The sequence below is a fragment of the Chrysoperla carnea genome, chromosome 5 (assembly GCF_905475395.1).
Source record: "Chrysoperla carnea chromosome 5, inChrCarn1.1, whole genome shotgun sequence".
Taxonomy (NCBI): Eukaryota; Metazoa; Arthropoda; class Insecta; order Neuroptera; family Chrysopidae; genus Chrysoperla; species Chrysoperla carnea.
Genome location: NC_058341.1, coordinates 30,986,247 through 30,991,068, shown reverse-complemented (window position 1 = coordinate 30,991,068; position 4,822 = coordinate 30,986,247). Strand labels below are relative to the sequence as shown.

Sequence of the window (4,822 nt, the reverse complement as noted above, 5' to 3'; positions counted from 1 at the left end):
ATTATAAATTTATATAACGTTCTATGAATTATCAGGTTAAAATATCATATTTGAAAGCTCAAAATAACACATTTTTGAAAGCTCCATCAAAATAATTTTTGAACATAGAAGAAAAAAATGTTTTAAGGCTCATTAAAGTCAGCCATTCCACGTAAAGTGTAATAAAACACAATAAAAAATAATCTTGACGGCTTATATAACGGCTATCTTTAAAATGAAATTTTTGATTGTTATATCAATTAGGAGAATTGAGAAATTAGGAATAAGGAGGTGAAATCTTTAATTTAAACTCACTGTACTGACTTGAAATTTTCTAATTTATACTGGTATTGAACAATAAAGTGTTAGTGTATAAAACAATACTTAAACCTATATATGGATCTATGGCACTCAGCGATGAGGAACTGCTAGCAATAGTAATATCGAAATTCTTCAAAGATTTCAATCAAAAGTGTTGTGAACAATAAGTGATTCTCTCTGGTATGTGCTTAATGACGATATTCACCAAAATCTCGAAGCGACCACAGTACGTGAAAAAATTGCGCGTTTCAGTGGTAGATACCCGGCACGCATTGAGCAGCATCGAAACTCTGAAGTGATCAAACTCTTTGACAAGTGTGACAGTGTGAACCGACTAAACAGACAAAACTAGAGTGCTAGAGTGCTAGATTTTAGATTTAGATTTATTTAACTGTCTTTGTGAACAGACACAACGCGCTAGATTAGGATTTAGGTTTATTCACAATGACTGTTATATAACAGTCATTGTGAACAGACTAAACAGACAAAATCTGCTAGATTTAAAATATAGCTTTATTTAACATAATCATTAGATTAAGGCAATTTATATACTTAGTTTAAGCATATTAAGGTGATAACCAGTGGGTAGATTACCATTCAAGTCAACCTTTTAGTCACTAGATCTATTTATAGTTCTTTTAAGAATTGATAATAGAAAATAGAAATAAACTGTACTAGATATCTTATAGATCAAATAATATATTTTAATACGCATTTGATAGATCCTAATGTGATATTCTGAATTTGATAAAAATATTTTACTTCCTGATTTCAGAAAATAATTGGACACTTCTGAATCACAGACAATATCTATTACAAGTTATAACCTTACCAAAATTTCTTTGTTAATGTTTTCCCATACTTTTTGGTTTGAACATAGAGGTAAAAATGTTAAATATCATTTAATATTTAAAAAAATGAAGAAATGTATGCAAAAATGAGGAAAAACTTTCACTCTTTATTTGAAATCACAATATTTAATTCATTTTTAAATGATATTTAAAAATAAACAAAACAACAAAAAAAAACCTTTTATGAATAACAATTATTATATTATTTATTATTACAATATAATATTTAAGTAAAAATGAATGGTAGGTATGTAACATTATATAAAGGTATGTAATTGTTCTTCCAAATATTTTTGTATTATTTTCTATATAGTTTTTAACCACAAAATATGATTATTGAAAAGTTCCTCATGAATGAATTTTCATTTCAATTCTTAAGTTATTTATTTATGCCACGGACCATTGACTGATATGGTATTTATCTTTTATTGATTTCAATATAAAATATGTACTGTGTGTTACAACGATCGACATGGTGAACGGAAGTTTAAATAATTTCTGGAAAGTTTGTGTACCACGGGTGTGTAAGTAAGGGTATCAAAACATGTCATATTTTTAGCCAAAACTTTATGTTTTTATACCATGTATATATGAAATATACATAGTATAATAGGTTTAGTCCCAAGTTTGTTACGCTTAAAAATATTGATGGTAAGAAAAAGATTTTGGTATAGGTATTCATAGAATCATCTAATAAGTCCATTATCAGTTGTCCGTCCGTCCGTCTGTGAACACGATAGCTCAAAAACGAAAAAAGATATCAAGCTGAAAGCGCACTCAGGAGCTAAAAAGTGGGGTCGAGCTCGTAAATGAGCAACATAGGTCAATTGGGTCTTGGGTCCGTAGGTAAAGTGTAAAAAATGTTCCTTATCCACAACCATGTTCCTTATTCCAACTTTTTTGTAAACATCACCGTTTATTCTTAGGGTCACACATTAGATGCAAATTTTATAATATGTATTAATATGGGATTATCACTTATGTTTGTGTGACATGTATATGTTATGTGTAATAGATTAATCAACACTGTCTATACATGGTATTTCAACAAAAAATTCAGTCAATTGTTTCTTTTCACTTGTTTATTTCTTTTCTTAGTAGAGAAAGTAATTGCGACAAAAAATAGTGCTGGGTTTTCATTAAAAATATTAATTTTGGACATACTAAAACTAGTTTGATCAATTTGATAAGTGACGAGGTTTTGGAATATGTACGTATATGTATCTTATAAGTGAGCCGATTTTAATCGATGTATCCCTTCTTTTCTACTTCGTTTAACTGAAAAACACTTGTCGGTGGAACGTTTATATTTTGGTCTAAGGAGTTTTTAAATCTGGTAATGCGTATTTAGGAAACTTTTAATTTCCAGATTTCAATAATAAATACTTGTTTTCCAGAATTCATTTTGATTATTTTATAAGCATACAAAGACGTTTTATGATGCTCACATCAATATTACTAAGAAATTTACGAAAAAATAAACGAGTAAAATTTTCTTAAACACTTTGTTTTTCAATTCGACGTCCAAAAGATAGCGTGGAGCTCGATTCGATTCAGTTTCGATTTACGCTTGCTCTGGTCAAATTTTATATTATAAGTGCTATCTAAATCGATTTTAGTATCTTTATCACATTTTATTTGTATTGACTTTATCGTACTTATATGCGCCTCCACCAAAATTGTACTTGAAACTTTTAATAAAGTAAAAATAAATTTTGTTTAGAGGAATTCCAAAAATATTATTTATTTCATTTAAATGAAAACGATCCAAATTTATGTTTTTTTTTTTAAATAATTGAAGTATTTGATCCAGTTCTCTTTAAAACATTCTGTAAGTATTTATTGTAAATTTGTACAAAAAATATAATCAATCTATTTTAAAATCTATTACGTGTTGCTATAATAGTATGAAAAAGTTATAACCATGAATTCTTTTTGATTTATCTATAAAGAATAAAGATTGATTTTTAATAAAAGATGTTTTTCTTCTATTGAAGGCTGTATTTTTTTTTTCGATACGTACGTTTGTAGTAAAGTTTATTGATTTTACCGTAAATTCATTCAATGTTTTTCATACAATAAAATTATATAAAAAATTATAAATTAAAAAACTTTAAAAAGTAAAAAAAAAAAAATAGATAAATATTTTTCATTGAAGTAGAAGAAAATCTGTTTTTGTTTAGTAACTTTAAAATATATTCTTTGTAATTGTAAGACGAGGTTATCTTTGATTGGACAATGATAAGAAAGACTTGTCTACTAAACACAGGGTCGGTTGTCAAGTAAATAGTTGCTTAACTTAAAACAACTATAATCCAGCTATGCCATATTTTCCGTAAAGATATTATCCTGTGAGTAGTGCTAACTTATCTCCGAACTCTCAAAGTGCTTAAAATTGTTGCTTCAATTTTTATTGAAAATAGACTTTTATTCACAATATATTTACTTTTTGTTGATTTTTTATCTTATTGACATACGGGTCATATTTTTGTAACAATTTATTAAAAAAAGTCGCCAGCAATTTCAATGTAGAGGTTATAATATAATGCAATTTAATTCAATCAAAAATTTTAAATTGTTTCTGAATGTAAATGAATTGAGAAAACGAATTCGAAATTTTTTCCCTTATCCTTAAGCTAAAAAGTTTTCATGTAATAACTATTTCATTCCTGTTTGAATCTTTTAATTTTTATTTCGACAATGCAGCTTAAGCACAAAAAATTAATTTCAAAAGTAATAGATCCAACAAAAATTCAGTACAATAGTCCTAATATACCATAAAGGTATGCCATATTGGTCAAGTTTGTAGTAATTTTTGCCTTAGGGTTTCTGAAAACAAAAACAAAATTTCCAAACCATAAAAAACTTTTTATATAACACGCCCAATCGACCAATAGGCATTTTGACTAAATTTTGTTATCACTTCAGGTGAAGAATTCTCACTGTACCGGCAGAAAATTAAAGTTAGATGTACGCAAAATTTGAACGTTTTAAGTTTCTAACTAAACAAAGAGGAGTATATAGATTAGTGATGTCATTGTCCGATATCACCATAGAGATACATATAAAATACATATAAAACTTTGTTTTACTAAAAGCAGATGGGTAACAATCTTTGAATCCTTCTTTTTTTAATCAATTTTAATTTCACTTTCAAATTTTGTCATGGTATCTAGTTTTATATTTTTATGCGTAAGATGGCAAATTCAAATCAGACAACTTTCGTATGAGACTAACAGTTTCCTAAATCATAAAGAAACTTTACTGGCATCTTTTCAACAGAATCATTAGTGTGGACTGCTTTATAATTTTACCTTGTATGACCTTGTGCTTGTTTTCCTACTAAATGTATTCGGATGACACTTATGATTCTTCATAAACAAATAAGTTAATGTTTAGAGTTTTTTTAGATCTCAGTCATTTCCCACCATATATTTTACTATTGTGTTACATAAATCTTGTTTGTTTTATAATATTTCTAGTTATGTAATAAACATATAATGTGTTGGTAATAGTGGTTGCATTTATGTGTGTCTATGTCGGTAAACTCACCTTCGTAGGTAATAATAATAAAGACAGACATCGTGTGTGTGTCTGCTCACCCTTATTCGTCTACATTTTAAAAACGTATTCTTCATCTTTTTTAATTTTTTTGTTTGTTCTAATGTACA

General features: G+C 27.5%; 1 long non-coding RNA gene across 1 annotated transcript; it reads left to right on the top strand.

Annotated features, from left to right (window-relative positions):
* Positions 1–336: 336 nt before the first annotated feature.
* Positions 337–4,272, top strand: LOC123299681. Its single transcript, XR_006535355.1, has 3 exons — positions 337–347; positions 2,255–2,257; positions 4,147–4,272. It is a non-coding gene; the product is annotated as an uncharacterized LOC123299681 (long non-coding RNA).
* The last annotated feature ends 550 nt before the right edge of the window (positions 4,273–4,822 follow it).